The sequence below is a fragment of the Panthera tigris genome, chromosome C2 (genome assembly GCF_018350195.1).
Source record: "Panthera tigris isolate Pti1 chromosome C2, P.tigris_Pti1_mat1.1, whole genome shotgun sequence".
Classification (NCBI taxonomy): domain Eukaryota; kingdom Metazoa; phylum Chordata; class Mammalia; order Carnivora; family Felidae; genus Panthera; species Panthera tigris.
The window spans coordinates 111123761-111151168 of NC_056668.1; the positions used below are offsets into that span (position 1 = coordinate 111123761).

A 27408-nucleotide genomic window follows, 5' to 3' on the forward strand; every position below is an offset into this window, starting at 1 on the left:
GAGAGAGAGAAAGAAAAAAAGAAAGCAAGCGAGCATGCTCCAGGAAGATACCCCTTGAGTATGCGACTGGATACTAACACATGCATGGAGACTACTCCAGGCTGAGGAAAGAACCATCTGATAGTTTTAGAAGTAACAATGCCTAGCACTCACACAGGATTTGGAGTAATGTTTGTTACCACCAGCTGAATTGGAAAACCTCATGATGAAATGGCACTGGGTAAACAAGAGACTTCCCTGAATCATGGGAATCTTTAGCCTTACCTAGAATTGCTCTGATTCTAACAAATATAAAATCAAGACCCAAAAAGAACAGGGGCACCTGGGTGGCTCAGTCGGTTGAGCGACCAACTTCGGCTCAGGTCATGATCTCATGGTTTGTGAGTTCGAGCCCCATCAGGCTCTGTGCTGACAGCTCAGAGCCTGGAGCCTGCTTCTGATTCTGTGTCTCCCTCTCTCTCTCTGCCCCTCCCCTGCTCATGTTCTGTCTCTCTCTGTCTCAGAAATAAATAAACATTAAAACAATTTTTAAAGAAAAAAAATTTAAAAAGACCCAAAAAGAACAAATTGCAAGTAACTTAAATGCATCATAGAACAAACCTCATGAATATTTGTATAAAAACAAAACGATCCAGAACTCAATAGAGTAAAATTCATGACTGGCAAAAACAAAAAACAAACAAAAACACCCCCCAAACCATTATACCCTTGCAAAGCAATAATAAAATATAAGCCACATTGAGGAGAAAAAAAAACCCAATAAATTGAAACTGGACTAGAACTAATAAAATGTTAAAACCAACAAATGAGGACATTGATACTGCTAGTACAACTATATTACATACGTTCAAAGAGTTGAGGAGAGGCATGGAAGATATAAATCCACCCAATTTGCTTCTAAACAGAAAAAGTTTGATGTGTGACATGAAAAAAAAAATCTGAATGCGATTAAGCAAGTTAGGAGACATTAAAAAGGAAATATTTTAGAATGGTTAAACTTGAAAATGTTGACCACACCAAATGTTGATAACAAAGTAGAGAAACTGGCTATCTCGTGAACTGCTTATGGGAATGTCCAATAATATAACTACTTTGAGAGATTGACAGTTTCTTAATCTGTTTAACATATGTGTGCAATATAATCTAGTCACTCCACTCCTTAGCATTTTCCCAAAGACAATGAAAGCCTACATCCCTACAAAGAATTGGGCACAAGTTCACATAATAGCTTTATTTGTAATATTCTACTAAAAAGACCAAAATGCCTATCAACAGGTTAATGGGTTGGCAAACTTTGGTATGCCCATGTAATGGATACTTGTCAGCAAGAAAAAGGAATGAACTATTGATATATGCTACAAAATGGATGAATATTAACATCGTTATACTGAGTGGTAGAATTGAGACAAGAAAGCATACATACAGTATGATTCCAGTTATATAAAATTCTAGAATATAAAAACTATAGTGACAGAAAGCCTATTAGTTGTTGCCTGGAGAAGGGGGAGGAGGGACAGAGAAGGTTGAGTGGGAATGACTGCAAGGATCCGTTGGTGGGTATTGATATACTCATGATCTTGATTGTGGTGATGGTTCACGGTAGGTACACATGAAAACTAATCAAATTGTATACTTTAAATATGTGCAGTATATTGTGTGGTGTTAAAAAAAAAAAGAGGAACCTGGAGAACAAAGGTTTCACAGGGAGTCATAGGTAGACCAATTAAAGTCGTATTTCCTTTTTCTATAATGCATTTCCTTTATTCTTAAAAGTATTTGAAAACAACATTGATTATTAGACATAGTGTCATGTGTAAATGCAATCCATAATAATTTACAGTTCTGTCCTACTTCTTCCAAAATCAAAGAAGCACAACTGCAACTGTTATTCACATGGATGTTGAAAGGCTGGGAGTCCACATGTTGATGGAGCCACCATAGCCATGGTTACAATATTGCTTATTGTGGACTCCATAACAACAAAGGATGTGCGATGAAAATTCACTAGTCTATACAGTAATATTCACTTCACACAGTGTTTGGAGTTTCTCATTTTATCTTAGAGCCACCTGCAAGCTCATTAAACACAGATATCTGGGACCCATTACCAGTTTCTGACTGAGTAGGTGTGGTAGGGGGCTGAAAATTTTACATCTCTACCAAATTTACAGATGATGCTGATGCAGTTGCTCGAGGGACCACACTTTAAGAATCACTAAGATAAATGCCCCAGACAAAAAGAAAAGGAATCCCTTCATGCAGTTGAATTTAATTATTCATTTGGGTTTGGATTTAAATATGTCCAGGTGGCAGAGAGCAAGCAAGCATCTGAGCAGCCCAGTGGAAATACCCCTGTCAGATGCTCATCCGTCCTTTCCTGTTTCCTGGATCCATTTAGCTCACCACAAACCTATTTTGTAGGTGTAGGAGTCACACACAGATCTTTCTACTTTTCAAATTTAAAATGTTTAATGGTAGTCAAAGGTAGCACCGTGTGCAGTTGAAGCCTCGCAGAACCAATGAAGATCATTGTCCACTTGTAAGTTCAACAAGGTGTTTAAACGCCTGTCCTATGTCACACTCTGTGTCAGGTACTTGATATTCAGTGGTGAGCAAGTTGGGCATGGTCTTTACCCCTTGGAAATTCCTGTCTGTTGGAAAAATTGTCATTACATCAATAATCATACAAATAAAAGAGCACAATTATGACAAATGTACAGAAGGAGAGCTGTAAATATTATTGACGATCAGTACAAAAATAATGTTCCTGTGAAGACAATGCATGTAATTCTATAGCTTGATTGGATCTGTATCTGCCTCCAATTCTAATGATAATTTCTGATATAGTTTGCACCGGACAATTCTAGTAGACAATTTTAAAGCGTATGGCACTCCACCTCCCATTTACACTTTCATTGCCTTTGGTTTTATCCCTGAATTTGTATCTTCTTTCTCTTGTAAGTTGATTTAACTTCTACCTTTTATTACTTTTATATTGTTAGAAGTTATGGTGTCAGTTTATTTAATGTTTATCTTTTCTTTGACTGATTTCATCTCAACCAAAATAGATCTCTTGTTTGTTATTGTACATTTGGAAGAGAATCAGATTTTCTGAGCTTCACTAAATTACTTCTTCTTTTACAAGACAAATGCTTCACAGGAGACCTTAATGTGAGTATTCAATAAATACTTTTCCTCCATTTCTCAATTTTTTCCCTTTATTCTTGCATGCACAGTAAGCTTGTGAAATTCATGAATGATAACTCTCAAAATTTTCTTGAAACCTGAAATTTAAGTATACCACAATGTTTGCATAAGCTTCTAGCTTTCACCTAAATGCCAGTATAGTTCCTCTTCTTATCATCTCACCTTTTAAACTTACATGAAGAGTTTTATGCAATGCAATTTTCACATTAAAAGGAAATTTTTAATTCCTTGTGAAGGTTACCGTGTAACTAATGATGAACAGAAAAAAATCAAAGTTGCCTCGAGAAGTAGGTGGGGAACAGTTGACCAAATTGGTGCTTTTTTTTTTCCTTTTCTCAGGTCTCAGGACATTTAGAACTTTACAGCATCAGAGCTGAGGGCCAAGCTCTCAGGGATCACAGCTTTGACAACATAATTGCCTGGGACATTCAAGGCTAGGCTCTATCACCAGCTGAGTGACTCACCAGCTCATGTAGAATACATGAGATTCAAATTTGTGACGGAGCAAAACTTCAAATAATTCCAAATTATGAATGCCAGGGTTGCTTGGGAATTGTTCATTCTGTCTTCCAGCATTTGTAAAATATTTATTCAACAAATTATAAGATCGTGGCCAGTGATGAATACCAAGCCTCTATACTTCATGTTCTATAATTATGCCAAGTTGTATAAAATCATAGACCTCAAGATCCTATGACATTATTTACAACTTGTTTCTTATTTCTCTGATAGCTGCAATACCATTTTAGATCCTTATCCCATTCATCCATTTAAGCATTTTTGACATCTACTATGATGTAAGCACTTTGCCTACTTCTTCATATGATAGGCTCTACTCACTTAAAAAGCCTGTAGTTTGGGTAGAAAGAAACACAAACAGACCATTACAATAAAATGTGAAGAGTACTGTATCACAGGGAAGCCCAGAAAAGAAGAGGAAGAAAGACACATCAAGTTTATGAGGTTTAATCCAGTAAGTTTTCCCATTGATTTCCCTCTCATTCTGAACATGGTTCATGAAATAACATCATAAACATGTCCAGAGTCAGCAAGTACCACCCAGCACCTGTGTTTTAGGCCCCATTGCAGCTTTCATTATTAGCAGATCTGACACTTGCCTGTTCTAGTAAGTTATTATGGTTTCTATCAGGACATAGAAAATAGATGTGAAAATAGATGTGATAGACTTGGAATAGAATTTAGTCATGGGAAAAATGTCTGTTTTAGGTTAAAATATCATATCAAATAAATAGTTGCTAGGTGACAACACAGTGTGATTCATATTCTGCAAATGATATAGCTGTAAAAAAATTAAAATTTAGTTTTTCTTTAAAGCATTTTCTCATATTGTCTAATGATGCTAGGTCGGGGACTTTTTAAAAAAATTTTTTAATGATTATTTTTGGCACAGAGAGAGACAGAGCATGAGTGAGGGAGGGTCAGAGAGAGAGGGAGACACAGAATCCAAAGCAGGCTCCAGGCTCTGAGCTGTCAGCACAGAACCCCACATGGGGATCAAACTCACAGACTGTGAGATCATGACCTGAGCCAAAGTCAGACGCTTAACCAACTGAGCCACCCAGGCACCCCTAGGTTGGGGACTTCTAATACTGTAGGACAAACATATTGACCATTAAATTTTTATTTCAGGAGGGAGTTACTGATACCCAAAGTCCCTGCTGAGACACGGTAGGGTTTTATGATGTGAGATTTGAGGTAGATTTTCCCACGACTTCCATTGTCTCAACTTACTCCAAAAAGGAAAAATAAAAACCTGTATTAAATGAAAGCCCAAAGAATTATTAGAATTGTATGGTTCCAAACAGGGCAAGAGAGTAATATAAGTAATGGGAACATATGTCAGTAGAAACTTACTTTCTCTTTTCCAAAGATAGTGTGCCCCTGTAGGGAGAGACTATCATTTGTTCTTTGGGCTGGCAATACTTAATTCTCTGTTCTGTACTTGGTAGGCACTCAATAAACATTCGGCAATGATTATAAAAATAATGAAGATGAAGTTATTTTAATTTTAAATTAAGTTAAATTCTAGGAAGGTTTTGTAATAAAAGTAAATTTAATATTTCTCCCAGCTCTATTCTTTGTTCTTTAGGACATTTCATAAGTATGTCTTGCCTGTTCAGAATGACACTATGCATTATTCTCAAAGGCATGAATTTTTTCAATCTCTGGAGTCATATTGATTTGGAATAAACATGTCCTTAAAATTCTAATTTAATGTTCTCAGAAAATTTTGCCATTATGGAAGTCACTTTCATATGTTCCTGTGAGAGTCAAGGGAGAGATTTGAATTTCTACTTGATTTCTTGCTTCTATTCAATTTCCTATCCAAGGTGTCAAATTTATCTCTCACTTGTGACTTTCATAGGAAGATATGAGGGCTCCAATGGCAGAAGGGAAAGGACTATATTTATAATTGTCAGTATTTTTATAGCAACAAGCTGCTGGATCAACAAAAGATAATACAGATTGAGCCATTTATATTCTTACAGCTATAATTTAATTTTACGTGGGAGAAATACGTAACTTTTCTTTTATGTTTACTTAGCTGTGTCTTGGAGCCCCTTTTTTGCCTTTGAATTGCCAGTTATCTTAATACTGTTTTTATCTTTTATTTTCTGTGAAAGCAGAAGAAAAAATTTTAAGTGTAATGACTATAAAAGGAAATGACACCTTATAAAAGGCATTGTTAAAATGAAGTACTAAATGTCAAGATTCTTAAAGCACAGGAGAAAATTTACATTAGTTTCTAATTATACTCTATCAGCAAATTAAAAAATACAGAGTCTAAAACTGGAATAAGTCTACAAATGAATCAAAATTGCATTTAAAATGTCTTTTCTTTACCAGATGATCAAAGTACCTATTTTTTTTTTTTTCTGTGTGAAATGCCACCTGTTCTATACAGCTTTCCTGATTGGTTGAAAATGAAATTGAAAATTCTGTGCTTTTTCACATCCACCTCAATCATATCTTTTCATTTTGCATTTTGTAGTTTCTCATAATTTCTCCTTTAATAATCAGTTTCTTATCCATCTAGATGTACATGTCCTGTGACAGTCTTTGAAGAAAATATATACGCTATTGTAGTAGAATGAATGCTGCTATTACATTAGATAATCACCCACTCTGCTTCTCTATTTTCCTTAAGAGTTCATGAAAACAAAAGGAAGACAAATCTCCTTATTGACCGAAAATTACACTAACAATTCAACAGACGAGCTTCAACAGATGATGAGCAAAGGTGAAATCATATAATTTTGATTAATCCTTCCATTTCAAAGCAAGTTTGACTAAATGTGTAGTCATATTGATCATAAAATCTGTTTTGTTTGATTATTTCCAGTTGCTAATTAATAAACTGTGGAGTTTAAAAAATAGAGGGGACTATAAATTAAAAATCGAGCTACATTCCTGACTTTGTACATGACCATGAGAATGTCAAGTCTCAACTATCCTCAGGTGAGTTATGAAGAAACAAGCCTCTAGAATTTTCTGAAGATTGAAAGCAATAATCCCTCCAACAGTTTTTTTTTAGAAAGTTAAAAGAGCATAAAATTGATATGCAAGCTAGATATAATGACTTTTTTCAAACTACTACATAGAGACACTGGTTAATTAAGCTATGTTTAATTGGAATTTGGTTATTACCATGAAGATGAGTATTATTTTTTTCATGTGTCACTAAGACCATATGTTTTCAATAAACTCTTTGAGACTCACCTTAACAGTTACCGCATGAGAACAAAGAAAAAAATAAGTTTCATTTCTGTATTTCTCTATTTAGAATTATTGAGGAGAAAGGCCAATGACCACATCAAAATATAGTTCTTTGAGGTAAGTACCTTAGCGTTGTCAGCACAACATGAAATATTTAAGATTTCTGCAACAGGAACTAAAATGGGCATTTTGTCACACAATACCAGATATGCCATTTCAGTTGGAATGCACAGAAGTGAAGCATGAAACACACCAGATAACCTTATGAAACTATAGTCTCATATCTAAGTTAAAATCATGCAAGAGTATCCATAAAACTTGTACTTCTAAAATTCTAGAAAAGGATTTATCTTGTTTTTTCATTATTTAAAAAAATTTTCTTTTATTTTTATATTTATTTATTTTTGAGAGACAGAGGGAGACAGAGCGTGAGCGGGGAAGGGGCAGAGAGAGAAGGAGACACAGAATCCGAAGCAGGCTCCAGGCTCCGAGTTGTTAGCACAGAGCCTGACACGGGGTTTGAACATGAACCATGAGATCATGACCTGAGCTGAAGTCGGATGCTCACCTGACTGAGCCAGCCAGGCACCTGTCTTGTTATTTATTTTTAATGTTTATTTATTTTGGAGAGAGAGGGGAGGGAGGGGCAGAGAGAGGATAATGTATGTCATTTTTAAGATTCCACTATAGGAATATGCATTCCCTATCCCACTACCCCACCATCTTTCTAGTATAGTATGCACACTACATTAGCAGGAACAAATATTCCTTCCTTTGGATCTTCTCTTCAACACTCTGGACATTTTAAAATAACGATTTGTCTTCTATAAGACAAGTCATCAACTAAAATATACAGATATAAATAATCTATTTATAGAGAGGCTAATTATATCAATCCAAATAGAACCAAAATTCCTTCATATTTGGACTTGTCCATTGGCAAATAAATGTAAGAAGCTGGCCAAAGTAGAATTTAATCCCAATGGGACTGCTATTTAAGGAAAACAAAACAAAAATTCTTAACTTTAACCAATTCTCTTCTATACTCCCCTCTGGGCACATAAATAATAAAAACAACTAATCCCATAGGGATAAATCCATGTCCCCTCCCCAACTTCTTCTTCCTCTTTAATTAGGGACAAAACAACTAAGTAGTACAGTTTGAATATAAACTTGCCAGTATTTCTAAAATGTTACATAAGAAAATTGTCACTAGTATATTAAGAAGAATTCTAACTTGGTACAACATAATCCACAGAGTAAGAAGTCAGGCCTAGAGGGAAAATGAAAGGTCAAAGAGTTGGTTCCAGAAAATCTTCCAACTCTAATGAAATAGTTTGTATTACACAAGGTCTCCAGTCAAAAGCTACTATAAAACCTCAGTCTAAAAATTTTCAGCTTATTTAGGCATTAGAGAGCAATTAAAGCAGCCATGATTAGAGGTACAGATTAAAAAGAGAATGGAAACACACTAAAGGGAACTATACTTGTTTAGCTGCTTTCTCCCATTGAAACATTTACTATTATTTGCCATTTCACAGCGGGACGCTCAGAGTTTAAGCAGAAAGTCTGTCTAGGGTGTTTGTCAAACTTGGGATGTGGTAAAAATATAATGGCTAAAAAGGTAGGTCAGACCCAAACGAACAAGATCTAGAGAAAATGACTTTGTAAGGCAGTGAGGACAACCTTTTTTGCTTGAGTCATTTGTCAAGCATTAACATTTCAAGGTGTAAGAGACTGAAGAACTAAGAAGGAAGCAGGTTAGAAGGCAAAAAAACAAAACAAAACAAAACAAAACAAAACAAAACAAAAACCTTTTAGCAGTCTCACAGCACCAAAAGAACACAAATTGGAAATTAGAATCTTCCAAGACAGAGAGGCAATGGTAAAACTCAAATTTTTCAGGAATATGGGCAAAGTAAAAATATTACAGCTTCTACAAAGCTTCAAACCAGTTCTCAAACTTTATTAATCCTAGCTTAGACTGAGAGAATCTGCCCTTATACTAACTACTCACTAGAATAATTAAATATTCTTTGATAAAGATAATGTCATATAGAGCTTCTTGTCTTGGCAGTCTTTTATATACAATGTTTAGAATTCAAAACAAATCTACAATAGTACCAAATGATCAAAAAACAAGAGAAGGAATAAGTACTAGAAACAGACCCACAGATGATCTAGATAGTGAAATGATAAAACAGAAATGTAAAAATAATTGTAATCAATAAAATAGATGACAAAATAGTTTCAAAAAACATAAGAATATATATATAACATATAACATATATATAACATATAACATATAGAATATATATAAATATAAATATAAATATAAAATATTCAAATGGTAGTTCCAGAACTGAAGGATACAATAACTGAAAAGAATATTTGTGGGTAAATTACCAGCATATTAGATATAAGAAAACAAAAATGTAGGTCAGAAAATAACCAGATTGAAAAACAAAGAGAAAAGAAGGTTGATCTAAAAAAGAAAAAAAGATTAGGAGACATAAGTAATATCGGAAATGGTAAAATGCATATGTAGAAGAAAAGAGAGAAGAGAGAACATGAGACTGAAGCAATAGTTGAAGAGACAATGGCAAAACATTTTCCAAGGTTGTAGAAAGATATCAAGATACAGTTTTTTTTTTCATTTTTTAATGTTTATTTATTTTTGAGAGAGAGAGAGAGCGAGCATGAGAAGGGGAGGGGCCACGAGAGAGGCAGACAGAATCCTAAGCAGACTCCAGGCTCTGAGCTGTCAGCACAGAGCCTGACATGGGGCTCGAACTCATCAACTGTGAGATCATCATCTGAGCTGAAGTCTGATGCTTAACTGACTGAGCCATCCAGGAGCCCCTCAAGACACAGTTTTACAAAGAACTGCTACTCTCCAAAATTATAAATACCCAAAACATCACATCTATACACAATTTAGTAAAACTGATGAAAAAAATAAAGGGAAAATAAAATCTTGAAAACAGCCAGTGTAAAGAAAAAAATCCCACATTATTTGACTTCTCCAACTAGCAGTAAAGGGCTCTTATTCTTACATTTTCTTACATTCTTACAGTGATATATTTCTCTAACTGAATTCATCCTAATGCCCCTTATCTTAGAAATTCAAAAAAATTCAAAAATAAATGTGTATAGCTTGGTAATTTGAATGACAAATAGTCACATTAAAAAAATCAGCTTGAGGACATTTAATCATTTCTCCTTTTCCAGCCTGAAATCTTTTCCCTTTATAATTTTATTTTGAAATTTAGGAGGTGACATTTGTTTCTTAATTGGAATTTTAACCTTGAGACCAACTCTTCAACTTGATTTACCATTTTCTCATGAGCTATCCTCCACTGACTCACTCAAAATACAAACTTCGAAGTTCTTAAATTCACAGTGACCATGAAATTTGAATCTTTGTCTTTTGGTCATAATACCATTATACAATATTTATAAGGATGTAGGAAAGAATTATTTTACATTTAGGAAGATAAAACTGTATTCTTTAAGTGGTAATTCTCTTATTTTCCTGTGTAATTCCCTGATGATGAGTGATGTTGAGCATCTTTTCATGTGTCTGTTAGCCATCTGGATGTCTTTGGAAAAGTCTATTCATGTTTTCTGTCCATTTCTTCACTGGATTACTGTGTTTTGGATGTTGAGTTTGGTTAGTTCTTTATAGATTTTGGATACTAATCCTTTGTCCAATATATCATTTGCAAATATCTTCCCCCATTCTGTTGTTGCCTTTTAGTTTTGTTGATTGTTTCCTTTGCTGTGCAGAAGATTTTTATTTTAATGAGGTCCCATAGTTCACTTTTGCTTTTATTTCAGAAAAATGAAACCTTGCTATTTGCAACAATGTGGATAGACTAGAGTGTATTATAATAAGTGAAATAAGTCAGAGAAAGACAAATATCATATAATTTCACTTATATGTGGAATTTAAGAAACACAACAGATAAACTTAGGGGAAGGGAAGGAAAGATAAGATAAAAACATAAGAGAGAGGCAAGCCATGAGAGACATAACAATAGAGAACAAACTGAGGGTTGCTAGAGGGGAAGTGGGAGGGGGGATGGGTTAAATGGGTGATGAGCACTAAGGAGGACACTTGGGATGAGCACTGGGTGTCATATGTAAGAAATGAATCACTGGGTTCTACTCCTAAAGCCAAGAAGACACTGTATGTTAATGAACTTGTATTTAAATTAAAAAAAAAAAATACACAGTAGCCCACCATGCTGGTTTCTATTTAAACCAAATTTGAAAGAAAAATCATCATTTCTTTTGGATTTATATTTTGTTCATTTTTCATTGGGACAGACTTTCATCTAAACAAGAAGAAACACGTGAACTACAATGGTCAATATGAGGAACAAAGACTGATGGAAGAGGAAGCAAAAAGGCAATGGAGGAAATAATTTAGGAAATTATGGTATAAAAAGTAGAAAAGAGAGGTAGAAAGGAATTATTCAAGAAAATATAAAAGGGAAAGAGTCAGTATTAGACATTCAGATTCAACAGATATTTTTGAACCTCTGTGGGCTTGCCTGTGTGCTGGGCTCTGAACAAAATGAAAAAGGCCTCTGCTTCCAAGGAACTTATATTGTAGTTTTTGTGTATCAGTTAAGATTAGGTGGTCTATATGAAAAAAAATGTGTGAAAAGATTTTAAAAGTCACATTGTTTTTCTTTAACCCAAAAGAAAACTGAACTTAACCCAGTGTCGGTTAAATTCTACCCTGAAGGCAATTCACTGTTCAAAACAGCTGCTGTGGCCCCAGCTTCCCCATCCATTACCAGACAGCAAGAAAGGGGAAGAGAAAATAAAGCAAAAGGGAAATATTATCCCTTAAGGAACCAACCATGCTAGGAGTCTCTTCCCAAAACTTTTAACTTCTAACTCATTAGTCAGGGCTTAGTCATGTTGAAACCTTTAGCATATATGGAAGAGAGGGAAATAAAATATTTTTGTTGGGCATATCGCTGCTCCAAATAATACTAGTTGTTTGCTCTTAAAGCAGAAAGGGAGAATGGATAGCATGTAGGGATCCAGTTGGCTCTGCCATGGATAGAAATGTGAACAATGTGATCTTTGATTATTATTTTATATTTATTTGCTTCTTATGGTCTTCAAACCATGGATATATTTATAATGATAAAAAAAATAGAGACTTATGTTGCTTGAGTCTATTTTCTCCTAGTTGGCCCTATCAGTTATTGTTCATCTAAATCTACTTTTCCTTTTTTCCATTCCCTAAGAGCTTACTTGTTTTTAGTGGAACTGGGAAAATTGTTTAAACTCCAACGTGACTCACAGAACTACTTGCAGATGTTGCCTTTGAACATTTGGAGACTAATGAGAGCTGCACACTAATCTCATTAGATTATTCACAAATAAAAACAATAATTTTATATTCTTAATAGTTTAAGATCCAGAGATTTGGCACAAGACACTGCCAATTCAACCCTATTTCCAGTTACTCATACTGAGGACATATCTAAATAAGTTCCAGAAGCACCTTAAAGTTTCAATCCCATTATAATTCCTGTGGCTAATTACTGGTGGCAGAAGGACTGAGTTTCTCTTTCACATATTAGTTTTGGAAAGTTAAACTCTGTTAGAGTACTAATAAGGAGTATGCTGATTGCTTCTCAGCTCCTACTTCCCTCCCTCACACTATTAGAAAATAAATGAATGGTTAAATCTTTCTCTGAATCAATCATGCAATTTCCTGAGCACAGGAGCTTTACAATTTGCAGTATGCTTTTACCTGTAGTATCTCACTTTATTCTCATACTTTCCCTGTAAAGCATAACAATTTGCAGTTATTACCCACATTGTACCGTATCTGAGGGTCTGAGGAGTGACCTGAATTGTTCAAGTCACTTGGCCTGTAAAATTTGAACTATGACCGATTAAAAAACATTTTTTCACTATAATTAATGTCCTTTTAATCTACCCACAAATTTTCAGTAAAATTATTTTCCTATGTTGCTGTTACCAATACAGAAGAAAAAACAAAAAAACAAAATTTTTCTATGTTGCTTCTGCATTCCCCTCTTTTATTACATTCATACACACTTTCACATCTCTCCCTTTTCTTCCCTTCCAGAGCAATTTGTTTTGTAGCTATCCCTTAATTAATGCCCGTTCTTCACCCATTGGTATAAAGGGCAGGAATGAAATATCAAAACTTGCTTTGTAATTGTAGATTCACTCCTGCTGCGAGGCTGAATGAAAGGAATAAAATTTCAATTAAGCAATTACGGAGGAGTGCCGCTGAAAGCCTCAGGGGTGCAACTGTTCCTCTCCATGATTTTTGCAGCCCTCATTGACCATATGTTGAATTTCCATTTTCCATGGTTTCCTCTCAGGCGGAAATCTCCACATATTGACATGTGTGTAATGGAGGAGCACCACGTGAGGCCCAGTTTTGTATTTATCCAAGCCCACTTGCTTCAATGTCTGTGACAAGAGTAGAATGGGTACCAGCAAGAGGCCGGACATTTTCGATGCCCTGTCAAAGCCTGGCTGTTCTTGGTCCTGTGATGATATGGAAATGGTTCCCTTCTTATTGTGCAAGCCAAGCTCACATGTGGATTAGCCCTTTGAACACCAAGTCCATTTCTTTGCTTTCATTGTTTAGTACTTGTAAGCCAGAACCTGCATAAAGAGTAGGCATTCCCGTTTCCAACCACGTAGACTGACTTCAGAAAGCCTAAGAGAGGCGAGCTCATAGAGTCACGTTGTCTCCAAGATACCAAAGAAGCCAAGTTTGATTGTGTTTTCCTGTCTTTCAACTCATAGACTTAAGGTTCCTGCGACTTGTGAGCACAAACTATCACTCTATAGATACTCAAGGCACTTGGAATCAGTCACCACATGTCTACCCACTGGAATTAATTTGGAGTAACAACATGTTCTGTGGATATTTCTTAGTTGCTTTTTTTTTCAGTGCCTTTGCTCTGAGATTATAAAGCACATATTTAAAAAATTCTAATAGTTCTAAATGTGAAAATAATGCTTTAATACTAATGTAATATACTAGTACTACTAATATGCTACATTTACATTACAATTCAAATTTGTCATGTCATTATTGTTTCTTTGCATTGCTGACCTTGATGTTAAGAAACAGAAACACGTGGAAGCAGTAGTGATCTTTTGTATCATTATTTTATGAAAGGGGATCTAGGATTCTGAAGCAGAAGTATTCAGGAGTTTGTTTTTAAATGTTAATACCATTGTCAATATACTCTAGAACTTAAAAAATGTTACAAAGAGTGCTGAAGAAAGAACTTTATTTTTTAAAAAACATGAAAAATAAAAAGGAATATTCATTGAATCTTCTCCAGTCCCTATCTCTAATACCTGAGCCTGCAGAAGTGAACACAGACCACACTATCCTTTGCAAACAGGGTTTCGAGGGCTCCCTGTAGGACCAAGCCCAGTGTCCTCACTGGTGCATTCCAAACTGTAATGGTCTGATCCATGCTTTGTGTAACTTCTCTATTTCCACTGTCTCACTTAAGTTCCAGTAATAACATTTTACTGAATTTTCCTGAATAGTTTTAAGCCTTTACATAATTTTCCTAAATTGCTTCAGCCTACAATGATCTTCCTTTCTTATGGATTGAATTGTGTTCCCCCCAAAAGATATGTTGAAGTTATAACCCCCAGTATCTCAGAATGTGACCTTATTTTGAAATAAGGTTAATGTAGATGTGATTAGTTAGGGTAGGTGGGCCACTAATACAGCATGACTTGTGTGCTTACTCATAAGACAATGGCCATATGAAGATTCAAACACACAGGGAGAAGTGATGTATCTGCAATGACTGCCAACCATCACCAAAAGCCAGGGGAGAGGCATGGAGCAGATTCTCCCTCATGAAAAAACCCTTAGAAAAAACCAACCCTATAGACACTTTGATTGTGGACTTCCAGCTTCCAGAAATGTGAGAGAATACATTTTTGGTGTTTTAAGCTACCCAACGTGTGGTGTTTTATTACAGCAGCCCTAGGAAATGACTATATTCTCCATTTCCAACTGCTATCGTCTGCCCATTCTATGGAGCACAGTTTAAACATAATCGCTATTCTCCCTCGTTCCTCCCTGAAGGAAGGCTATCAGAAATCTCTTACACCTACCTCATTTCCTCTCACCCTACCTTGTTACTCTAGCCATTTCTATGCAGTCAGCTGCCTACAGACACAACCTGACAGGACCTCATTCAATAACAGGGCATGTCTTTACTTTCTTCCCCTAACCTTCTCTGCTTCCACCAAGTGGGACTTCTCCGGGCTGCAGAAACTGCTCAGTCATACTAACACACACCAATCTGAAAGAGCAAAGGAGTTAATATACTGGAGGGCTGTGAGCCAGTAAACTAATACTCCTCTGTAATGTTCCTTGGATGGATGGTTCTGAGACACATTTTACCCAGTAGCTTGCAGGACTGAGCGGAACCGAGCCCACAGAAAACCAGCTCATCACTACAGCTTTAGATTGCCTTTGCCTTCATTTCTGTGTCATTTTTTTCAGTTCTCTACTTTTTGAGGTCACATTCTGAAATAATTCAGTGTCACAAAAGCTTTAGTCTTAAGTTCTGCTTTGGGGGTAGAAGGTAAGCAGGCTGAGACATTTTTCCACCATAGATTGACTTTGCACTGTAAATATTCATGTGGAAAACCCTGCTTTGCACTTGGTTATTTGTGAATGCATACGAATGTCCTGATTCATCAGGAGGCTCTGGCTGCTGTGGCTGTGAGGGATGTCTGTGGCCTTGCTTTATCTAATATAGGACCCAGGGCAAAGAAAAAAGTGAAAACAACAAACAACCACCAATAGCAGGTTCTAATACTATATATCTAAATATTTAAAGGTAACAATTCAACCTAATAAATTATCAAATAAAATAGGTACCCTCCTTCCACTTGACAAATACGTCTTCGTAATGACCTGGAAGGCCAGGTTAAATTCAGGAAACTTGGATTTTTTTCTGGTATGGGAGTCCCGTACCAGAGCACAGCAGGGAGAGAGGGAGCCAGCACTTGGCCTGAAGCCTGTCCAGCTTTTCTTTGTATCACACCCCAAATACCATCCCACTTTGTCCTGTACATGTGGACTCCCTATTCAACTCTACCGCCTTGGGTCTAGGGATTACACATAATGGTTCAGTCTGCCTTTGACGGGATAAAGCCTGGAAGAAAAGTCAGGACCACTGGACATGGAATTCCGAGATCCTGAGGATCTAGATCATGACCCACAAGGGGCTGTGTGATTTCAAGGTGGGCATATCACAAAGAATGGTCAAGAAGTTTGTTCAATAAGGAAGGTTTGTTTCATAAAGAATTATCTCCAAGCTAAAATGGGCAGTAACAAATCCCTGAAATCATGCTTGTGAACAAAAGCCATAAATAAAATAAATACAACCACACTTTACAACATAAAAAGATCTTTGAAAATAGGGCTTATTCTTATGTAAAGTTGATGAAAATCATAGAGTGCTTCAGGGAGCACTGAAAATCCTGCTCATTGTCCATTGACAATTCTAGTAATCCTTTCATTATCCTTGAGAATTCCAGAATTCCACATCAAAGAGAGAGTATGGTAATCCCAGAACCCCTGTGGTTTAACAGGTAAATACAGAGGGCAGCCCAAAGGCTTATCTCTTTCTCTGCCATCTTCTAACCCCATCCCAAACTTTGGTTATATCTCCTACATTGGCAAAATTAGCTGGATTAAATTTTCTGACTGAACAAGTTTAATGATGATGTTTCCCTCCAGCTAGTGTACTATGTTTTATTTTATTTTGTTTTGTTTTCCTATTTGTGTACTTATTTATTTGAATATCTTCTTTAAAAACCCTATCAAGTAGGGGCACCTGGGTGGCTCAGTCGGTTAAGCGTCCGACTTCGGCTCAGGTCACGATCTCGCACTCCGTGAGTTCGAGTCCCGCATCGGGCTCTGTGCTGACTGCTCAGAGCTTGGAGCCTGTTTCGGATTCTGTGTCTCCCTCTCTCTCTGACCCTCCCCTGTTCATGCTCTGTTTCTCTCTGTCTCAAAAATAAATAAACGTTAAAAAAAAAATTAAAAAAAAAACACCCTATCAAGTAATTTGAAAATAGCTATATGGATACAGTATTAAGCAACCCCATACACCTGTTTTCTTCTTTTGATAAATGGTATATAATAAACAAATTTTTAAAAAGGCTTTTGTCTTGCACTCAAAGGATGCACAATATAAAGCTATGCAAATTCAGATTCTTATTACATTATTTAGTACTGAGCAAACTTATTCATCAATTGTCTTGCACATGCTCTTTTCCAACAACTCATAGTATTTATAATTCATCCATATCAAATAGTGTTTACTAAATGCCTCTCTAGATAACACATTCACTGTATAATTCTTGGTGTATCTATTAAAGTGTTAGCTTTATTTTTTGGCATTTTATAGTGAGTGGAGGTATCATGGAATGTCTTAAGTAGGGTGTTTTTACCTTCATTTACCTCCCCCCATTCCTACCCCTGCCTTGATATTCTTATAGTTTCTAAATATTATGGAAGCATGAATAGCACCATGAAAATTTTCTATATGTATTGATGTATAATATACAGCCTAAAGGAAAAAATCACAGTGTGCACACTACACAGTAAAGACCACTTTCTCCATTCCAGCCAGACTGTACCCATAAGCCCCTCCCATATAGAGATTTCTGAATAATTTTGTTTCTAGATTAAACAAACTTAAAAAAAAACTTTTGACATTTATTTATTTTTGAGAGACAGAGAGACAGAGCACAAGCAGGGAGGGGCAAAGAGAGAGGGAGACACAGAATCCAAAAGCAGGCTCTAGACTCTTGAGCTGTCAGCACAAAATCTTATGTGGGGCTTGAACCCATGAACTACCTGAGCTAAAGTTGGATGCTTAACTGACTGAGCCACTCAGGTGCCCCACAAACTTTTTATTAAAATGGAATGGTACACTAAGATAACTTAAGAATTTTCCCAATACAGGAATGCTAGCAAACTATAACGAAAATTTTTTCAAATGTGTAGTTGAACACACGGAAAGAAAGTAAGATCCTCAGGTGCTAACTATATACAAAGTAGAGAAAACAAGAATTGTAAGTGAATGGGTGCTGTGGCTATGTGGTAGGAAACTGGGGCAGGTGACAAGCCCTTGGACTCGTGTGAGGAAGGGAACTGTACATGAAATCTTGACCTTAATCCAGAACATTAAAATAACTGTACCTTCAAACCAGAACACCCTTAGGCTCAGAGGGAGAATGCATGAAGACTTTCCTAATGATATTTGGCAGTGGGTGGCTTTAAAGTAGTTAATTTCCAATTCTCAGCTTCCTAAAATTGATCTTTTATAGAATATCTGAGATTTTTTAAAATGCTTATGCCTGAAGTGAATCCATCTGGCATATGCTGGTTCTCAGTGTACCTCTCTTTTCATAATCACCCTTTCCCAAATAATAAAAGACACATTTTATGTTTCCTCTAACAGTGACCTTACTAAGGGGCTTTGACCAAAAGTATAACGTTCTCCATGTCAAAGTGGCCATGGGAAGACTGATGATGGTGTTGGGCAAATGAGTATTTAATGACTGGTTAACTGATCTTTTCAGAAATCAGATAGTATCTAAATTGCTCTTAATTAAATTGAAGCAGGATCTACTTGGCATTTAGCTTAACATTAAAAATAAATATTGATGACAGTGTTTTCTGCCATATAACTCAGATTAAATTAGTTCAATTATATGTCAATGCTGCAACAATTCCCATCTACTTACTTATGTAAACATGAGTTTTCAGCATTTATAGCTATTCAACTTATAATTATGAATAAACCCAGTTTCATATTAGAAATACAAAACATTCATCAATGGATAAATTCATAAACTAATTTTAAAAAGACTTGCACATAGAGCAAGTGTGTGTAATAATTAACAATGTGTTATTTTGCTACTGGCTTCCAAAAAATAGCTGTAATAATAGCTCAAGTGATGAGAAAATAATAATACTAAGAGCCTTATGATTTCAAGAAATACAAAATGAAAATATAAATTTGTAATCTGATTTTGCCCTATGGAGATATGTTAGGGTAATCAATTAAAGATAAAGAATTCTGACTTCAATCCATTCTGAATCATTTTCTCTTCATTCCAAATCTTTTTACATGCTCTACTCTCTAATGGAATGTCTTATGTATGTATGTATGTATGTATGTATGTATGTATGTATGTATGTATTTATAGCTACCAACAATTTTTAAATTCCAAGTACAGGCTAGGAACATGTTCTGTTTGGCCAAATACCAGGTTCGGTAAACCTACATTTATGCTGCCAATGAGTTCCAATAGGACCCTTGGGCTATAATGTAGGGACTGAAAAGTGACAACTGAATGGACTGAAAAGTGACCACTGAAAAATAACAATGCATTTCAGAGTTTAAGTATGATTGCTTTAGTCAAAAAGTAGAATTTTACTAAAATTCAACTTTGCCTTTATCTAAATATCTAGCAATGCACATAATGGCACTGGCACATATATTTGGATTTGACCCTGAGTCACCGTAAAGGTACAATTGGTGATGTTCCTTACATAGACAAGTGTATAAATATTTCATTCCAATGACTAATGACTACATTCTATTATTTACTCTATAACATTTAAGTTCTACTCTTCCATACCTAATTGGCTAAAGAATGGCAAGATAACATGACTGATACTAAAGACGATAATGTAATGAGCTTGTAAAGAGCATCACAAAGTACTATACAATTTGTTCAATTTACCTTGCATAATTTAGATTTGTTCTAGTTTGTCAAAAAGTGACTTTCATGCATTTTTTTCCCTCTGTATGGTCTTTAGACTGGAATACAATGCATCAGATTACTACATTCATAAGGAAATTTTACATGTAACTCTCTGTAGTGAAAGAGTGTTGTCCTTAGTCAACTTTAGCCAAGTTTCCTGAAGCCTGTATCATGTATTAATATGAAATAAACAAAATATGCAATAAAGGCTAAGGAAATGTTGATGTTATCATGTATTCTATATGGAAATATACCTTGGCTGACATTTTAATGACATATAAAGATTTTTTAAAGATTTCTGAACTAGTTGTTTTGGCCTATATATACACAGCTTGCTCAGTTTCAGGACATTTTGACATGATAATATCTCATATCCTGTAACTGATATAGCAACTACCCAACTAGACGAGGTTTTCATGGGTTAAGCACAGTTAACTAACTTACATTTCTTTTTCCAACCTAATTAAGTCAAAGAGATAAAATTCCATGGGAAAAAAAAAACACAAAAGAGGCCAAGGAAAATTTTCCAATAATTCATCAGAGTTATTTACAACACAATTATACATAAAAACAGTTATTTAAAAATGAACCTGAAAAATGTTAAACTCCTGGTAAATTGGGAGGGAAAGATGTCAAATACTCCACAAGTGTAAATCTTATGATGTGAGTTCTTAAATCATTTTTGTTTACTCATTGGCAGCTCATGTTTTCTCCAAGGAAACTAATTAAAAACTAAGGAACAACTTGGGATGGCAATGTTTAAGAATGTTAGTGCTACTCAGCTTAAAAGTTCTAACTGGTATAAAAACAGAAGAAAATTGACCTATAATTTTTTTAATGTCAAATCCTATTAAGACAATATTAGTGACATAAAATTTTATATTGCCGTATTTTTATAATTATAAAAGTAAGCAAAAGTTAAAATCCAAATGCTAAGGAAATGAATAAAGTGAATAAAAGTCCTCCATATTCCCCCATTAGTTTCTGGCTATCCAGTCCTTCAGATTTTTTTCTATACATATTACTAATAGTGTTTTATTCTATTTTACAGAAAGATATCAGACAATACAGACTGCTCTCAAATTTGACATTTTTCATTTATCAGTGTATTGTGAACATTATTTCATGCTGCTAAGTTTAAGTCTATCTCATTATGTTTAATGGCTTCATGTTATTCCATTAAATGGGTCTATTATAGTGCTTCTCTACTGATGAAAATTTGAGTTCTTAGCTATCAAAACAATATAGAAATGTAGGTGTCTGGATGACTCAGTTCGTTGAGCATCTGATAGCTCTGGTCATGATCTCATGATTCCTGAGTTTGAGCCCCACATCAGACTCCATGGTGACGGTGTGGAGCCTGTTTGGGATTCTCTTTCTCTCCCTCTCTCTCTGCCCCGCCCCTGCTTGTGCTCGCTCTCTCTCTCTCTCAATAAATACATAAATGAGTACTTAAAAAACAATATAGAAATGTACATATGTTATCATACTTTGACACTTATTTCTGAAGGATAACTAGATGTGAAAATGTTATGTCAAGGATATGATCACTTTAAATTTAATAAATATTTCTAAAATATTATTGAATTAATGTTGTACTGACTATAATAACCAAAGCATTAAAATCTCCCTGTGTTTTATGTTTGTTTGGCAAGTTTCACATATGGAAATTGAGCACATAAATTTGTATAATCCCATACAATTTATATACAAAGAATATTATCACTAATTGGTAAACTCTCATGTTTTGATTTATATTTTGTCTTCCAAGCTTTATTTACATAACATTTTGCTTATTAGATTGTTCTTTTTTAATATTAACATATTAGTATTAATGTAGACAACATAGAAGTCTTTCACATTTATCTTTGTGTTCTAAGTACAAAATATAATGTTTGGCATATACTAGGTGTTCAATAAATTCTTATTGTATAAGTTAATGAAAATTATTTACCCTTACTTATGAATAAAGAAAACAAGGAAACACTAAATGTTTCCAAAAGAGGGTGAAGCCAGGTTTCTTGCTGGCCTACCATAATTACTTTTGTGAAATATATCTCTAAGGGTTTATGCTGTAGATTTTGTTTTTTGGTAGTTGAGAGGCATCTAGCCCATTAAAAGGCTACATCTTTGGCTGCTACCTTTCTGTTTCCTCTCCAACTCCTCTCTCCCTCCCCATGTATACAAGTACTACTGAACAAGCTGAAAATATGAAGTCATGCCAGGATTTGTTTAAAAAGCTAAACATTTCAGTGAAAGATCTTCCTGAAATAAGAAACTAAGGATAATTTTCATGAACCTCCAATAAAGATCTGATAATGTTATTCACGCTGCAATTTGAAAGTGAAGCAGGAGGAAAATCAGCCTCGCTCTGCCACTGCATAAATCATTCCCCTGGGAGTGAGAGAAGTGCTCAGAGAATGGGAAATGGGAAATTCGTGACTCTTCCTGACGAACGGTTTGGTCTAGAGTGAGCTGCAGTCGTGATTTTCCAATAACAGCCTCTCCCGAAACCAAGATAAATTCCAATTCAAAAATAATGCCTTTATTGTGTTCAAAATGGTTTGTTTTGTGTAAGACAGTTTATTAAACTGCTGAAATTTGTCATCTAAAACAGGGTTTTGTACAGATAGGACTTGGTAGGATCTTGCTACCGGGAACTGACATGAACTAGAATGCGGATCCCATAACTGATTCTAAGGGAGGAAGAAACTATTGATCTAAATCCTCTGGCAGGAAAATAACACGTTTTAATTGAAGAAAACAAATACAAGCATACTCCTAGAGACATTTCAACCCCCTGTTTCTTTCCTGCCATATGTATTTGATTATGGAATATGCTGTAAAGGTAAACTAAGAATCGATTAGCTTAGATGTCATCAGTGATAATCAATGGGCTTCCTAGCATTAGATAGCAGGTGGTGCAGAATGTGCAAACTGGGAAGCCTTCATGTTCCACCACAGCAGGGGTTCTCTCCGGCGAGTGTTTCCCTCACTCCACCATCCCCGTGTGTTTGGCAACCTCTGGACCAAATTTTGGTTGTCACAACTGGTTTGGGGTGAGGGAGCAGTTGCTACGGCATCTACTGTGCTGTTAAACATCCTATAATGCGCAGCACAGCCCCCATAACACATGATTATCCAACCCACATGTCAGCAGCACTGCTATTATGAAACCCTGTGCTAGGTAAATGGACAAAATTCCAGGTATGTCTTTGTAATATACTTTTGATTCAGAGTGAGATGATTAAGGAAAAGATAAAAATGGCTTCAGACATGTATTAAATTGCAGTTAAAATTACACCTTTAAGTTACTTTAAATCATATTTACAATGAATGGTGGATTAACGTTGACTAACATCGTTTAAATAATGCTATGAATGTAGGGTAACAATTCAGTAGGATCAATTTGCAGGGTTTTGAGTAAAATTTAGTACCTGCGTCTTACATAAATTAGGTAACTTTTTATTCAGACTTTACAGCAAACTTCCGGAAAGGGAGTTTTTTTACTATCCAGAATAGATACATAGATTCCTCTGAAAACTATGGATACCAAGAAGACTGGGCTCAGTTTCCCAGAAACTTTCTGTAGAATATGGTCCTAACTGGTTCTTTATTAGGTGTCCTGCCTTCAACTTTGGTGCTGTAGGTGAAATTAACATGGCTTCCCTGACCACAGCTGCCTGGATCAGAAAGAGGGGCATGTGCCATAGGCCTAGTCTCACCAAAATATCAAGGTGGCAGTTAACATAATAGATTTAGTGATAATACCTTTCTGCTCCATTTTGATGTAAAGTTTTTTTGTTTTTATTTTATTCCAGCAAACAGAATTATAATTTGGCTTTAATAATTTTGTAAGTTGGCTTCATACATTTTAGATGGACTATTATATTTCTTAATCTTAATTTGCTTTCCATTTTATCATGAGTTTTTACGCTTTTGTGTGGGCTATGCTGGAAAGAGAGTAGGGCAACTCTTCCTGAACAGCTTGGCAATAATTCTGCCTAACAGATGCCCCCCATGGGAGCAAGAGGCAACTCAGTCAAATGCTGTTTTGTAAGAAGGATAAACTCTAAGGTGAGCAAAAGGTTAAGTCTCTAAGGCCATCATATGCTATTCCTAAAGCTATTTGTGAATCCCAGGAATCCTGAGACTTCGGTCACTCTGGAGCCAATCAGACAAATCTACCTCACATTTCTGTGCATTCTTTCAATTTTCTTAATCACTGAAGATGCAGAACTTCTTCTTGTAACTCCAAGAGACTTCTTTTGTAGGAGCTGAATCTGCAGAACTGAATTTGAGAACTGGAACCCACACAAGTCCTTTGCTCTGTGTTCAGACCATACTGGGCCTAAATATTTTTCTGCACACATCCTAAAAATTCTGTGATTGAACACACTTTCCTAGTCATATGTAAACAGTACTAAGAATAAACAAAAACACTTAGCTAGTGCCTCCACAAAAACTTATCCCTCCTAGACAAGAGTACGGAACAACTAAGACAGTATACTAATCAGACCCTGAGCTTTCTCATCAAGACTTGCTTAAAGAATGTTCTCTCACCTTCACTTGCTATGTCCACCAATCCAAAGTCATTGTATCATAAACTTTGCCTGATTACAGCTGTTTTCTTACCTTTCAAGATTCAAATGATAATGATCCAACTGAGGCCCTAAAACCTTAGATTTCCTTTGACGTTCCCCTCTGAGACACTTTTAAGGCTCCGTCAAGGTAAAGTTCTCCCTTGCTGTAGCAGGGACCATATACTTAACTTTGCTTGGCCACCGTACTTTTCATGTTGTTAAGTCTCCAAGAAAGAAGAGAAGTTTATAAATACTTTCTTGAAGCTGGCATTTCATGGACACAAAAATCTCACAAAAACAATATATTTGACTGCACATGGAACCAGAAGAAGTCCTGGTATGTAATTATAAAAGCAAACATATTTTGACTCACCATTCTTTTAAATCTGATTTAGTGAGCATTATCCTTTCTCTCCCCCTGGATTACCAAGTGAAACTAAGTGCTATTTCTTTCTGACCATTCCTTCATGTCGCAAACCTTTAAAATATCCAGTCCTATAAAATGATCAAAACTTTGAGGTTGATTTTTCTTTCCCTTCCAGCCGGAGTTTCCTTTGGGATGATTACTTTCAGGAGGAAGAGAGGGCACTCAATTGTCTTTCCCTCCTTCTCACTTACCTCTTGTTCTATTTAGCATCTCTTAATCTAACACCATCAGAGTGGGTGGGGTTGGGAGGAGAGTAAAGTATGAAAGAAGAGGTAAGGCAAGTAGGATAACTCATGCTTGACAGATATCATCATGATTTTGGACAATGCAGGTATTTAAAGCCAACTTTTTTTTACATGTTGGGCACTTTTGTGTGTCTTCTGAAGATTTCTCTGTGGAGTGCCTTTTTCTAAAACTCCGGTGACATGGCAGTATCTTTCCTTTGTCAGGTCTACCTTCCCCACAGAGGATTTTCTTCTGGATGGACACCCCATATCCCTTTCCAGATGATATTTTTTACCCTAAAAGGCAACCCTTTGGGGGTGGATCACAAATAATTCCAGAATGACATTTCTACTTGGGATCCATATGTATAGTCACCATGGTTAACCTACATTTGACCTACTTTCAGAGAAAAAAGTAACTTCCCAGTTTCAGCCTTCATTCAAAGATCACTTGAGCTCTTTTAGGCATGAGCCACAAATCTAGGGGGACATGAATAAAGCTTCTAAGTAGTCCCTTCAAAACCTCCTTCATTATACTCATGGTGAGAATCAGACACTGTCCAAATCTTCCCTACTACAGGATTGAGATTCCTAGCATGTTGGTAATACTCTCACAATTTCTTTTCACAAAGCCTTCTCTTTAATATAAAATTTCAAACATTTCAGTTCTTAATAAAGGTGTAGGGCTTTAAGAGTTGTGTTGCCAGTTTAGGGATATTTTCATTGTAAATCTTGCATGAGGCATAACACCTACTTTGGAATGGAGGAATGTCTAGCACATTATATTTTATCTTGGTGCTTTGTCAAAATGTCAATTTTAACATTCTGTTAGATACTGAAAAAAATTTCAGAGTAGTTCTTCTTACATGTATTAATGCAATGGTAAATAAACTAATCCCAGATAGAATCCAGAGGCATATTAATTGAGTTATACTCCAGTCAATTGTATTTGATCTCAGCAATGCAAGGATGGCTAATATTTGGAAATCCGTTCATTTTTTCTTCATTTTATGTCATCAAAGATTGCAACTAAAAAAGCTTTTGTTAGAATTCAACTTTCTTCCTAGTACAAAATTTTAATTAACAAAGATGAACACTTTCTTAACATGGGAAAAATGTATTTCTGAGAAAGATGGATTGTGCTTAACTGTAAAATACTGAAAGCAGCTCTGTGAATATTACCAATAAATTTAATATTGATCTGTTAGAATGTTCAACTTAATTAGAAAAGAGAAGAGTGGGGACGCCTGGGTGGCTCAGTCGGTTAAGCGTCCGACTTTGGCTCAGGTCACGATCTTGCGGTCCGTGAGTTCGAGCCCCGTGTCAGGCTCTGGGCTGATGGCTCAGAGCCTGGAGCCTGTTTCCGATTCTGTGTGTCCCTCTCTCTCTGCCCCTCCCCCGTTCATGCTCTGTCTCTCTCTGTCTCAAAAATAAATAAACGTTAAAAAAAATTAAAAAAAAAAAGAGAAGAGTGGGGAAAAAAAGAGAAGAGTGGCATTAAAAGTGGAAAGGAGAAGATGAAATTATTTGCAGGAAGTTTGAATATATACCTAGAAACTCAAAGAGCAATACCTGAGAAAATATAAGATATAATAAAAAGAACTTAGTAAGATAGGTGAATTTAAGAAGAAATAGTTTTTCTTTATATGAAAAGGAAATAACCTATCCTGATGTCTTAGGCAGTTCAGGCTGCTATAACATAAGTGCCATAGACTAGGTGGCTGCTTACAGTTCTAGAGGCTGGAAGTCTAAGATCAGGGCACCAGCATGATCAGGTTCTGGTGAGAGCTCATTTCCAGGTTGTAGACAGAGGACTTCTCATTGTATCCTCACAGAGTGGAAAGCACTAATTCCATTCATGCAGGTCCTACCTCATGACTTAATTACCTTTCAAGGTCCCACCTCCTAATAACCACCACATTGAGGGTTTGGATTTCAATATTTTTCACCATGCAAACCGACACTGAATATATGTAATACAGCCGAATAGAATTTTTCTCTAAATGCCTCTTATCTAAAAGTATATTTAGCAATCTAATGTTTTAAACAGTGGTATCTTGACACATCAAAGGCATTGATTGACTAATTTCACAGTCAAAACTAATGCTAAAAAAGAAAACAAGATTTTTTCTCTACTAGATGCCTCTTTGATATTAAAAACTTTAGCATTCTTTCAAAGTTAAGTAAGAAACCTCTTTAATTGTTATGTCAGAGTTTTTTACTTCTACATATCATATCTTGAGCACCATTCCCTATTGCTTTCATATTAGATGTACATGTATAGTTTTAAAAACATTGTACAATATTTATCTACTTTATCCTTTTTGGTACTCCACTTGTACTGTGGAGGATAAGAATTATGTGGTTTCATCAGCTACAATGA

General features: G+C 35.7%; 1 long non-coding RNA gene across 4 annotated transcripts in view; it reads left to right on the forward strand.

The window, feature by feature from the left end:
* LOC102959117 overlaps positions 1–27408 on the forward strand; it is a 92470-nt gene that overhangs the window by 31780 nt on the left and 33282 nt on the right. For 2 of the 4 annotated variants that reach the window (XR_006222065.1, XR_006222064.1), the window contains exons 2-4: positions 6377–6469; positions 6572–6687; positions 7013–7062. This is a non-coding gene — a long non-coding RNA (uncharacterized LOC102959117). Of the gene's footprint in view, positions 1–1461; positions 3172–6376; positions 6470–6571; positions 6688–7012; positions 7063–11277; positions 15777–27408 lie in introns of those variants that run through there. The other 2 variants (XR_006222067.1, XR_001510772.2) reach the window with 2 other exon arrangements.